The sequence below is a fragment of the Lampris incognitus genome, chromosome 6 (assembly GCF_029633865.1).
Source record: "Lampris incognitus isolate fLamInc1 chromosome 6, fLamInc1.hap2, whole genome shotgun sequence".
In the NCBI taxonomy this organism is placed as follows: Eukaryota; Metazoa; Chordata; class Actinopteri; order Lampriformes; family Lampridae; genus Lampris; species Lampris incognitus.
The window spans coordinates 32,534,858-32,549,061 of NC_079216.1; the positions used below are offsets into that span (position 1 = coordinate 32,534,858).

A 14,204-nucleotide genomic window follows, 5' to 3' on the forward strand; every position below is an offset into this window, starting at 1 on the left:
AAACGGCACGAGCAGTTTTGTTTGAATATAGACGACCTCCCTCATGTTTCTGCGTCCGCGATTCTGTTCCTGTCGTGTCGCTTCTCGTCGTTTTCACGCCGCTGCGTTACGGGTCCGCCTTTATAATCACACGACCTTGTATGTCGACTTCAGGAGGTTTCAGACGTTTGTATTTGACATGTAGAGCACACGTAGGGCATGTTTTAAGACGAGCTAGGCCTTAATCGTCTATAAAACGAGAGAGAGAGAGAGAGAGAGAGAGAGAGAGAGAGAGAGAGAGAGAGACTTCCCCACCCTGGCAGACGACTGCGAGCTGCGCAACAGATGGAAAACTAATCGAACAAACTGTTTCATTGACGGAAACACATTTGCGTGCCGTGCCGTTTGATTGTCGGCGAGAACGCTACTCACATAAAGTCCTCTGCACAAAAACAACATACATCTGTTTCTACTTTGCTCGTGTGAAAGAGAAAGCGTCCTGTCCACCAGAATCTGTTCTGACGAGTGACACCAATCCAATATGTGGGAAATGCGGACTTGTGTAAAGAAAGCCCATCGATCAGGTCTTCAGTAAAATGGGACACAGGTGGGGCGTGCAGACCCGCACGCGCGTCTTTTTGTGTGGAGGGTGTGTAAAGAGGGAGAGAGGGAGCGAAAAGGAGCGAGTTTCAAACTTTCAACACTATTTTGGCGCAAGCATACCAGCAGATAGCGCTACCTTCTTAGTGCAATCCGATTAAGAGGAAGAGTCAGACCCGTCACAGGAGGCCCTCCTCCTCAATGTGGAGTGGGGCAAGCAGAAAGATCACAGGTTGACACCCCCCCCACACACACACACACACACGTGTGCATGCAAAGATTAATTCCTTCGAAAATACTGTTTTATTTGAACTGAAATGTTTGAGCACGGTGGAGACTGCCCACCATGGGTTTGAAGTGCATTCCAAGTCGTGTTTTTCTCCCCCTCGCCATCACATAGTAGATCTCAACAAGTGAGTGAATTAGTGAACTTCAAGGTGATGCATTTTCATTCAAGGAAGTGGGGGCGCTGGGTCACGAGCGCACCACAAAGCAGGTTTTACAGGGCAGAAACTGGTTTACATTTAAACTGACACAGGTGACAATATCCCACAGGCTGTAAATTCATTAAATGTATGCCCCATTTCAGGGGTAATGTTGCTGCCTCTGGTTTGGTTAGCCATAGTCGGAAGCACTAGGGGTGGTCATTAGGTCTCGTAATATTGTTTTGTTTTAGAACATTCTTCAGTTGCATTGTTTCATCAAATAACAATAATTGAATAATTATGTTTAAATTATACATTTAAGTTATACATACTGTCATTTTATAGTTAAGGTAGGGAAAAATAAACCAATCAAAAGGGAAAAGATTATGGATTATAAATCTGTTTGGCTACTCTCGTTTAACATTCACTCAAATGAAAGTCTGTCATTTTAATGAAACAGTTATGTTTCATACTGAAGGTAGATTGGAATAAGGGCAGGACTCTGGAGATGCTATCACACGTATGCCGCCCACTAATCCAAATCAATTAGGAACCGTAAAAGGGTAGCCTGGATCAGGTTTTGGGTACCAGAGAAAGAGTGTTTACCGGCAATTCATAAATTACAGTGTGCCTGTGTAGGCCACTATAACACTTGCACTGTCTGGATTTCTTGTCTGTCTATAAATCTGTCTGTCTTTCACACGTGATCATTACAGGAACAAATTATTTATTGTATTTATTTTCAGGGTCCTGTGGCTTTATCCTCACTTAGCCTATCTCAGCATATTTTTGGTGGGAAGCGCAAAGACACCTGGGACAATTTGTCAAACTGTTTTAGAGCCAAAACAGAGACAATCACTCAAACGTTTATCCCCACAAAGGAAAGTTTTCATCTATCCATCTGGCCCGAGCCTAACCCAGCATGCATTTGACGGAAGCCAGGAAGACATTCTGGACAGATTGCCAGTCCATTACTAGTCTAGGGCCCACACAGTCTGCTCCCACGATTCACACCTATGAGCAATTTGGGGACTCCAATTTACTTGACTTGCATGGGAAGAAACATATGCAAACACTGAGACAACAGTTGAACTCCCTGGAAGAGAGCCAGGATAAACTCAGGATCACTTAAGACAAATAAGCACAAACCAAAATGTATTGGCTCTATCATAAATGCCCCAATGGGGATGTACACTGTGAGTGAGATCTATTTTACTGAAAATGTGTTCATGTTTTGGTAATTTGTATGTGTGAAAGAGCTCAAAAAGGCCTCAGTCTATTCATACATTTATGTACTATAAATGAGGTTTTAAGTGAATTCCCTTTATGTTGTTAATGTCTGGTTGTATCAAGGAGTGGTACAGTCTATAGGTTTATTCCATCAGCCTGCCGATTATTCCTTCCCTTCTGTATGGAAATTCAATTGGAATAGATCACAGACTCGTACATTGTTATAATTCTCCTTGTAAGCTTTTTTCCTTCATGTGACAGGTAAAATGCCATCCCAACACTATTAAAGGCGTGTTGTTATAAACCTCAAATTATTAATGCAAGTACAGTTGAAGATGATTATTTGTCCCTATGCACTGAGTCTGTTTGTGGAATGCAATGGTAGCTGTTATGCTACGTTCAGACCAAAGGCGGCGAGAGTTCGCGCCGCTTTGTTCGCCCGCGTTTGGCCGCCAGCTCCGCCAGGTGTGTTCGAACAGAACGCGAATTCGCTGTGTTGACGTCACAACAAGCATTCTAGTTACACCAACGCTGCTAGCAAGTTTGCTAGACCGCACACAACAAATACCACACACGAGCAGTTTGTGTTTACTTGTGATCATCATGGATGAGCGACAGAGATCAGTTGCGGTGGCTCTGCTTTATATCAACTTGCGCCGCCGAAACCGGCGTCAGCGTTCTGTTTGGGTTCATAGCATAAACCGCAGACGTGCCCAGCTTGGCGAATTTCACCGGCTCGTTCAGGAGTTGCGTTTGGACGGCGTCCGAAAAGAATTCTGGGTAGGGGGCGTGTATTCTTTCCCAACACGAAGGCGGGTTCTAACCCTACTTGAAGGTGATTGGCTATCGCCTGGCGAAATATTCACCCGAGTTGGACATTTTTGAACTCCCGCGAAGGCGCGTTCGTCGCTCGATTCGCCCAATTCGCGCCGCCCGTAATTTCGCCGCGAATTATTCCGCCCATTCGCCTCCTCCCATTGACTTTGCATGCATTCGCACCGCCCAAAAAATTCGCGCCGCCTTTGGTGTGAACGTAGCATTAAAGGTCTGGTCTAGTGAAAAGGCTTTTTTTCTTCTCCAGTTAGTACTGTTAAATTGCAATTTGTGGTAAGAATAATACACATGGATATATTAGTAATATAAATCTTTCATTCTGGCCGTGTAAGCAAAATGCCTCCTTTCTTGTCCTTTAAAAAACTGGGGCGTGCGAATGCCCTGATGACATAAGAAAGGTCAGTTGCATTTCGACAGGCTGAATGTTTGGACGTAGTTATATACCACAGAGCTTGTGAGGCTATAACATCACTTGCTAGCTATTGCTAGAATCTGTTACAGCCCATCCTAACAATATGATGTGAGCAAGCAAGCGAGGGATTGTTTTATCTCTTTCAATACTTTAATTAATATTTTCTAACCAACTCTCTGTGATAACAAACCGATTAAGCACTGGTTTGCTTGGTTTAGAAATCGCTTGCTTTGACTATCTGAGCAAAGTTTTGCTGACTTGTTTCAATGGAAATGACAGCGGAAACAAAGTTAATGCCAACTCTGCAAGATGGTTGGCTCCCGGCTATATGAATTTGTGACACTATTGTATCAAAACATGTCTGGACACTGACAAGTGAAATCACCAGGCATTTGCTCACTTGCATTATGCTAGGAACCAGTATAAGTTGCTGTAGCTGCATGACAGCTTGTAGCATTAGCCTGCCAGTTAATAGATACAATTTTTGTAAATTATGTCAATTTATCATTTCACCAACTTCCTGCAATTCTGAAATTGAAGGCTGATCAATGTTAGGTTCTGGCTCGTTGGGATATGGCTGAATAGCTGCCATATTTCACTACATTGGTGTCAGAAGTGGGATGACGCGACTGTGAGGCCATCAGAAGTGTATGCGCCCAGAGGTGTGAGTGAGCTGATATGCTGAAGTGTGGGGATGCGCTTCCCGATGGAGGGGGGTAGTGTAACAACCATGGATGACTAGACTCTGTAGCCCTTGGCTAATGGCTCAGATCCTATAGTTGACTGGTTAGCACTGTCACCCATGGTCTGCACGACCCGGGTTTGTTTCCCGGCTGTGGTGGATTCCCGGCTGCCCCCTGAATTTGCTACATTGGGGGCGGCACGGTGGCACAGTGGTTAGTGCTGTTGCCTCACAGCAAGAAGGTCCTGGGTTCGAACATCAGGGTTGTCCAACCTTGAGGGTCATCCCAGGTTGTCTAGTTGACAAGTCGCTGAACTTGCTGTTAGAAATGGACAGTAAGGTGTACCTTTGTTATTATGTCGTGAAGCCGCAACGTTTTGGCTTGATGGGAATTACTTTAATCTTAAATTACAAATATCATTTCAATATTCAAAGAATATTTTTACTTCACATACCATCGACACTATCAATAAAATAAAAAAAAACGTTTTTCATGCAGTGTTTTTCGAGAACTTATTGTGGTACTCTTGGTTTATAGTTGTAAAGCATAGGGAAACTTTGGATTACTGTAATCAGCCTCACTTCTATTTTGGTCACTGTAAGCAGAACATTTATTTATTTAACTTTTGTCACACTGGCATTGAAACAAGAAGAACAATAATTCTAAGTGGCTGTTGACAGGTGATGCCTACCAAAAGTTAAAAAAACCTGTTTTGTTTTTGTTTGTTTTTTTGTTTTTTTTGCCAGCTCCAAAGAAAACGAGTTAACTACTGGCAACTCGTCAATTAAGTTGTGAAAGCAAAATTAGGACTGACTGATTAAAAAAAAAAATCTGTTAACAAACATAGGGTGAAGGCCATTTTCCAAGTCATACTCAGAACCATAAACATGAAATCTTTGCAATAAAACCATTGTAAAAAATACTTACAACGGTGCTCACTTTGCAGCATGTTTAGCCATCATGTTAAGGGCTTTTGAAAATATTTCTGCTCAACATTTGGTGAGATGAGCATACATCAATCTGGTAAGGTTGACTTGAGCTATTTTATTTTTACAATACAATACTGCATTATTTAAAAGGGTGGGGATACCTGCAGTGAGTTTAGACTGAAGATGTCATTTAGTTGACTGATGAAACATATCTGTCAGTAAACGTATCCAGATGAACTGATTCAACCTTCTTTGATTTTCTTACCTGGATTACTGAGCATGCATCAAGACATTTTTATGTAGATTCTTTTAACTTGAGTGCCTCACATTATTTTTTTCCCATATTTCCCATTCAATCGACTTGGGTATTGCACACAAGTCTTGTAATGGCAGGAAAACACTCTTTTGTCTGTGTGTGTGTGTGTGTGTGTGTGTGTGTGTGTGTGTGTGTGTGTGTGTGTATGTGTGTGTGTATTTCCCTTCTCACAGTAGGTGAAAAAAGGGGTGGTTTTTCACCAAGTCTGAACATCAGAGAAGGGGAGATACATACACCTGGCGGAGATCTGCACTCTACTGAGTGTACGCCACTAATTTTTTCATTTTTTTCAAGTAAACTTTGGAACAACTGAATCAGTGTGAAAAATAAAATTGAGCAACAACCAATGGCATAGGTCTGCTCGTATAGTGGAGCATTTAAGTGTCCTTGCAATAACTAAATGGTGCAACTGAATCCTGAATTGTTTAAATGGACTTAAACCAGAGGCAAAAATATTTTGTGGAAAATCTTTATTTTCTCTGTTAATTCACACTAAATGATAAAGGACAGTGAATGATGCATGAGCCAGCTGAATGTTAACATTGTCTGTCATGTGGTGAGTAGTTTGCATGACTCCTGGGTGTCATTAAATAGAAATGGTAAATGGACTGCTCTTTGTTTAGCGCTTTTGTTGCTGCAATAGCCACTTTACAAATAATTAATGCCCCACATTCACCCACATACAAACCGATGCAGTTCCAATTGTGCAAGGTAAAAACAAGCTCAAATACAAATTGGCATTGAATAATTGAATATATATATATGGAGCAAGTGAAAAAAATAGCATATGTGTCTTCATTCATACGGATATGTATCATGTGTGCAACAATAGCATCAGCCATGTTTTTTTTTTTTTTTTGGTCAATCAGCAGAAGCGCAGTTGTGCCTTTCATTGGCAGTTTGCAATTTATATAAAACAGCTACTGTATTGCAGACTGCACTGTGCAACATCTTGAAGTCAGACAGGATAAGCTACACTGACAGACGTGTTTAGGGATGAGTCAAAAGATCAATATTGAAACATCAAAGCGTCCCCACTCTCTCAAGCTCGTAAAAAAAAATTATGTCCTGCAGTTTGTCACTGGTCATTTCCCTCATTAACATGGAACCAACTTTTTGACAACGGTGAAAGTGATAACAGTTATCAGGGGTGTAGACACCCACAATAAACATATATTCTGAACAAGGAAGGCCTGTCATTTCATCAGTAAAATGAAATAAAAATTACAGTAGCATAGCACAAGTTTCTTCCTTGTTATATAGAGACAAAGTCCCTGTCTTTGGCAACCGTGCATTAGTGTTGTCTTTGTGCAGATATTTATTTACCCAGTGTGATGTGGCTTTCTAAAGAGACCATAAGGGGATATTAAAAGTCACACTTTTCCTGTCCAAAGAAAACATACAAGTGATGATACAATCTCCAAATACATTTAATCTCTTTCCTCCCCTTCTTAATTTTGTGCTCAGTAGGCAGATGTAGCTGTATTTATGTACCAGTGTGTTTATGTAAGGCTCTGCACAGACTGTGGCAACAAATTTCCCAGGAAAAAGACAATAAAGAATCAATCTAAATGAGATTTCCTACCAGACACGAGTAAGATTTTATTTTATTTTATGATGAGGAAACGGACAATGAATTTTCAATTTAAAAGCACAGATCTTGAGTCAAGTAAATCATTATATGAAACCAAAGCCCCTAGTAGTGGCTGAGTATTAGCAGGGGCAATATCTCATACTGGCTCTTACAGCATACTGTATTATATTGCAATGACAAATGTGTGCTTTGACAGCCGGTTCACACAGTTCATCCAGGACAATTGTTAAATGAGGAATTCGGACACAAAGCTAATTGCCCTTGATGACCTTTTCACAGATTTTGACTCTCCCTATCATCATGAGTTCCAGGTCACAATTTTCCCTTTCAGTTATTACCTGTTGTATCATTTTAAGAGTTTGCCATGGAGAAATTGAGCTTGGATGTAAAACTCTATAAATTACTCTTGATTACTGGATGTATGTAGATGCATTTCAAAATGGATTTTCCTAACTGAAAACAGTTAAACAATATGCAAAAATGACACCAACTTCAAGAATTTTTTTTTTGTCAACAAAATGGTATTGCTATCCATAACTAACATTGTCTTGAATCCAACATACCTTATCAAGCAAAACTGTCTTCATAAGTTAGTTTTAAATTTGAACAAAAAGTTGGTTTGACAGATTTCTCAGGCAGACTGTGTCAGGTATGAAGGTTGTTTATTTTATTTTTTTAGTTGAGCTTTATTCTTTAATTGTTTCTACTTCCTTGAGAAAACAGAAAACAAAAGGTAAAGATGCTTTGGTAATTTTTAATCATTCTTAATAATTTTTCACAGAGAAACCACTCAAGTATGAGACACAAGGGCCTGTCACTCCCATCTGTGAACTGTAGTCCAGTAATATAGTACTTTAAGGTCTGGTTTCTCCAACACCCTTTTTCTGCAGTTTATTTTGTCAGTGCAATCTTCTGTGAGTACACCTGAGCAGCAGCTGCCAGACAGAGCAATTACAGACACTAATTTGATTTGTAGATATATAAAAAGGGCCCCAGTCACTTATTAGGCTGTACAAATATATTTCCAGCCAAAGCCATACTGTTTCTTTGTTGGTGTTTATTTTTTCCTCTGAATAACTGGTTTAAGACAGAGGGTTCTCGATTTTCAGTGTTCAGTGTCACCCATCTAGACATGAATATCAAACAAAAGTAATGAGAAATGCCTCTTACAGATACAACTTTCACTTACTGCCATTGTACATGTTTATGTCTGTTTGCCTCAAGACAAGTCTGCCACCTACAACTTTCTACACTCTTAGTTTTCCTATTGGTGCATTTTGGAGTGGGCTAAGGTCAACCCTCTTGGCTTAGGGCTGCAAGGAAAGACTTAGAAAGTTCAAATAAGCAAACTGGATCACAGTCTGGTCTTTTCCTCGAACAGCTTCTGTTCTAATCAGCCTTATGAAACAGCCACAATATCATGGGCAAGACAAAACAATGATTTTGGTGAAAGATGAAGAAAAACTAATGTATTGGACAGAAATAGCAGGCTGAATGTTGCTTTGGTGAACCGGTGCTATTCAAGTTCCTGTGTTACTTGTTATGAGATTATGGGGTGAAGAGGGACACGAGGCCTGGGGACCTGGAGAGGCTGTTGAGTTTAATAATGTCTCGGGTTCAAAGTGCTGCTGGAAGATGAAACCAGAGTAATGATCCTCATCATCTGTATGATGAAGGAGAACAGGCTCACAGACCACCAAGAGCCATAATTCAGCCGACAATGATGGACAAGAGGGCTTTCTGCAGAGTGCCTCTCATTGAATGAGCATACTTGATATTTCATCAGTAATGGGGGCTAGCAGGAAAAATCATTGAATTACCTGTGGCCAACAGTTGGTGTCGCTTTGACACTAACAGCTTGGTTAGGGGAAAATCAGTTTGGTATGTGAACGCACACATGTCGTTACTGAAGGCTTTTTTATATACATTGTTTGTGAATAAGTTTGGGCTGCAGGTCTTTTCATTTTGGTGTTAGGAGAAATTTCATATTATTTGTAATGCCATTTTTATATTTATCAGATTGCTAATGATTAGAGGATGAACATAATTTTATTTATTTTTTCTTAATTACAGTATAGGATGTATTATTTAACAATTTGTATTACACAATACCCATATAATTCATTGTTAAGTGCTAATAGTGATTGTGAGTCTTAATTACAAAGCACTGTTGCAAAATTTAGCACACATAGAGACACAGAGGAAGTTAAACATTTAAAGTAAACAAGTAAAATACCTAACAAATATTTTAAAATAACATTAGCATCTCTGCGAACCTGACAGCAGGATAAACGGTTTGACTAATAGATGGATGGATAGAGTAAACAATTTTTAGATTAAGAGAAGTTGCTTTAGTAGACTAGTTAAAGTGAGGCGTCTGGATAGTGTAGCAGTCTATTCCGTTGCCTACCAACACAGGGATCACTAGTTCGAATCCCCATGTTACCTCCGGCTTGGTCGTGCGTCCCTACAGACACAATTGGCCGTGTCTGCGGGTAGGAAGCCGGATGTGGGTATGTGTCCTGGTCGCTGCACTAGGGCCTCCTCTGATCGGTCGGGGCGCCTGTTCGGGGGAGGGGGAACTGGGGGGAATAGCGTGATCCTCCCACACGCTATGTCCCCCTGGCGAAACTCCTCACTGTCAGGTGAAAAGAAGCGGCTGGCGACTCCACGTGTATGGGAGGAGGCATGTGGTAGCAGTGGATTAAGTTTCACTTGAACATTGGGGGGGACACATGTAGTGGGGGGTCAGGGGGTCCTCACCCTGGAAATTTTGAGCATCACACATTTAATTTCCTGCATTCTGGTGAATTTGTATGCACCAATTTATTCTTTTCTACATCAATTTATTGTGGAAATGTATAATTTCTGTAAAAGAAAAACAACTTTCAGATAGGCTAGCCTATCCGATATCTTCTGTTACTTTCCTCTTGCTCATGTTGACTCTGTGAATGAAAGTAGTAGATGCATTTGAACTAATACAATACCCTTGGCACAAATTGGTTTGTAGATGTACCTATTATGTTATCTCATGTGGCCGAAATTATCAGTTCAAGTTCATTTAAGCTAACATAAACGTCTAGGGGCTACTGTTAGCAAGCGCTAGCTAGCTAGCTAGTTCGTGAGGGGGTCTGAACTGATAACCCCAAACACAAGTTATAAACTAGATAAGGCTATAATTCATCCGGAAATACGTAAGAAAATCTAACTCAGAAACCCCAAAGGTAAGAAAGGGTGGTGTACTGGGCTAGACAAGCAAGCTGGCTAGCTACGTTACTTACACTTCCTTACACGATCATTCACGCTCCGGTCTCCTGGTTGTTAGGAGCAACTGCAAGACAGCAACGAGGTCGGCAATCCCAGTGGCAAGGTTAAAATGGTATGGTCCAAGCGTAGGGGTGTATGAAATCGCTGGAAAACAAGTATGAATGACATTTTAAGTAGTTCGACTGTCTGTGTTGTTATATTACCTTTTTTGGCGAGGGAGTTAACATTATCATTCATGATATATTTTTGGGGGGGACAAATTCAGCTCTTCTAAATATTGAGGGGGACATGTCCCCCCTGACCCCCCCCATAAATTACGCCTGTATGTGGTAGTCTGCAGCCCTTCCCGGGTCGGCAGAGGGGGTGGAGCAGCAACCGGGACGTCTCGGAAGAGCGGGGTAATAGTCCAAATACAGTTGGGGCAGAAAAAAGGGGGGGGGTAAAAGAAAGGTTGTGTTTCTTTTTGACATATCACTTCCGATGTGTCATTTCGAAACCGCTAACTAATGTGTCCGCCACAACATCAGAAAACAGAGCGTTTGTTCCCCCTATCCTCGCTGGTGGACGGACCAACCACTGCTGGGCGACAGAAAACATCGCTACGTTTGTGACACTTATGATTTTTGGCGGGAATATCGCCACCAATTAACGTTTGTTGTTGAGATATGACACCAGTGTATTTGTATGACTATGTGTTACTGTGTACTATTATTTTGTTTACGACTTTGTCCACAAGTGGGCGGTGTTGCGCTTGCATGCGCGGATTGATTACGTCACTGAGACGCCGTTCATTTTCTTTTTCTCCCAAAACTACCGAATAAACGGAGGCTGCATTTTTCCCTCCAGCAGAAGTTCGGTAGTCAGTACGATTCTTTATAACGGTTTAATAATCCACTTCATCTGCGCGGAGATAGACATAAAGTATTAGTCTAGTCTTCTAACAGGTTATGGGCCCAGATAACGTTGGATTATTTAGTAGTTTGATAAAAGAAGTACACGAAGTGTGATAACCTCGGATGGCGGGATGCGCGCAGGTTAGCACGGAGTAGCAAGTTAGCAAGTGTGAAGCTAGTTAGCATCGAGAGAGGCTATCGGGAAGCTAACGGAACGCTAAGCTAACGCTACCTAGGGAGATGGGGCGAAAGAAGAGCAGGTGGCCCACATTCAACGGACAGGCCGATGAGTATGAACTGTGGGAAGAGCGAATGCTCTGTTGCATGCATGGTGTGGGGCTGAAAACCACCATTCTTACCGAGCCCGTGGGACCTTTGACAGCAGAAGAGCAGGCCCTAGACGAGGAGCGGAACGCGGACGCCTACTGCGCATTGGCGCCTTTATTGGACAACACAAGCTTGGGACTGATCTTCAGAGAAACGAAGAACAAAGGTAGAGAGAGTCTACGGGTGTTGCGGGAACATTACATTGGTAAGGGCAGACCCCGGATTGTCACTCTGTATGTAACATTGACTGGTCTAAAGAAAGCTGATAATGAGACGATAACCAAATACATTATCCGAGCTGAACAAATCATTACGACTCAAAGGGGCGGGAGAAGCACCGAGTGAGGGGCTAATGATGGCCATGGTGATGAGGGGGTTACCCGAGAGATATAAGCCATTCACTCTAATGGTGACACATGGCGACAGTGAGTTGACATTGGGACAATTTAAGGCCAAATTGAGAAACTTTGAGGCGGCTGAAGATGTAGCTAATGCTACAGCATCGGACGAGACGTCCGAGAGGGTGATGAAGGCCCACGCAGCGCCTAAGAAAAAGCCAGTGAAACGCTGTGAGGGAGATGATGAACAAACGGTGTGCTGGCGATGCGGTGACAAAGGCCATCGGAAATCAGACTGTTCACACAGCGTGTGGTGCAGCTTCTGCCGGGTCAAGGGTCACACGGACAAAGTGTGCAAGAAGAAGGACCGCGCTGATGGAGCCAGGTGTGCACGCGAGCAAGGTGGCGGCGGCGGTGGTGGTCACGGAGCAGGTCGAGGTCAGGGACCGGGGAATGCTGCGGAAGAAGAGAACTACATCTTCAGAGTGCAGGCTGGAGAGACCAGCTCAGCAGGACCAGGACGACGGCAACAGTTTAAACCAGGATTGATTGTGGACTGTGGGGCTTCTTCCCACATAGTCAATGATAAGAAGAAGTTCAAGAGCTTTGACAGCTCGTTCGAGCCAGAGAAACACTGCATGGAGCTGGCGGACGGTAAGCGCACCTTTGGTGTGGTGCAGGGCAGGGGAGATGCTACGGTATGTCTGCTCGACAGTGAGGGGCGACGGTGTAGAGTGACACTGCGGAACGCACTATATATTCCATTGTACCCCCAAGAGCTCTTCTCTGTGAAGTCTGCGACAGCACACGGAGCCAGTGTGTTCTTCGAAGAGGGCAGAGATGCCCTGATGTCACCGGATGGTACCAGGTTTGACATTTTTGTACAGGGGAAAATGTACTATTTGCAAACTGAATGTGTTGTTGAAAAGTGCCATGTGAGCCATGATATAGAAACTTGGCATGAGATAATGGGCCACTGCAACTATGATGATATCATAAAGCTACAGGATATCACTGATGGTATGCATATAAAGGGTAAAGTGTGTAAACCTGACAAAGAGTGTGCAGTATGCATAGAAGGGAAGTTTACCCAAAACAGGAACAGGAAATCTACAGACAAAGCCAAGACACCACTGGAGTTGGTAAACACTGATTTAACCGGTCCTGTGGCAAACGAGTCCATTAATGGTTTCAGGTACATGCAATCGTTTACAGATGTGTGCACAGGGGCAGTGTGTGTTTATTTCTTAAAAACAAAGAGTGACACAGTGCAAGCGACCGAGAAATTTCTGGCAGATGTAGCTCCCTATGGGACAGTGAAATGCATAAGGTCGGATAATGGAACTGAGTTTACAGGCAAGGAGTTTCAAACCCTGTTGAGACGGAACAAAATAAGACATGAGACGTCCTGCTCATACTCTCCCCATCAAAATGGCGTTGCAGAGAGAGAAGGACGCACACTATTCGAGATGGCAAGGTGTATGCTAATAGATAGTGGTCTACCAAAGAGCCTCTGGCATTATGCCGTACAGGAGGCAGCCCACACCAGAAACAGATGCTTCAACAAGCACACAGGCACTACGCCATACACGGCAATGACAGGAAAAAAGTGCAACATGGCTAGAATGCAAAAATTCGGGACAGAATGCTATGCTTACCAGCAGGACAAGGGAAAGTTAGATTCTAGATGTGAGAGGGGGCGTTTTGTAGGACATGACAAGAACAGCCCGGCCTACCTAGTCTACTACCCTGACCAAGAGAAAGTACAGAAACACAGACTAGTTAAGTTTATACACAAGGCAACTAGTGAAAATGAGACTCAAACACCAGGTCTGCACCCAGAAGACTGGGTAAGAGAGAGAAAGTCTGTTGAGACAGCTGCAACTCAGCCTAGAGTACAGAAAAATGTACAGACTGACGGTACACAGTCAACACCCGAGGATGATGACGAGGAGCACCCAAGGGTGACGTCACAAGCCTCAGCCAGTGGGAGGTACCCCCAAAGGGAACGCAACCCTCCGAGATACCTGATTGACTATAGTAAGGGCGACAGTGATGACAGCTCACTCACTACTATAGATTATGCATACAGGGCAGTGTGCGGTGTCCCTCTGACCTTTAAAGAGGCCATGGAATCGCCAGAATCAGAAAAGTGGTCCAGGGCAATGGACGAGGAAAAGGAGTCTCTAAGAGACAACAAAACATTCACCCTTACGAAATTGCCAGAGGGCAAGAAAACAGTGGGAGGAAGGTGGGTGTATTCGATAAAGACAGATATAGACGGACACGACAAGTACAAGGTTAGATTTGTAGCAAAGGGATATAGCCAGAGAGCTGGGGTGGATTATGGGGAGACATTTTCGCCAACAGCCAACCT

At 42.8% G+C, this 14,204-nt stretch overlaps 1 protein-coding gene across 1 annotated transcript in view; it reads left to right on the plus strand.

The window, feature by feature from the left end:
• kitlga (kit ligand a) overlaps positions 1-14,204 on the plus strand; it is a 95,907-nt gene that overhangs the window by 1,073 nt on the left and 80,630 nt on the right. The window lies entirely within an intron of this gene.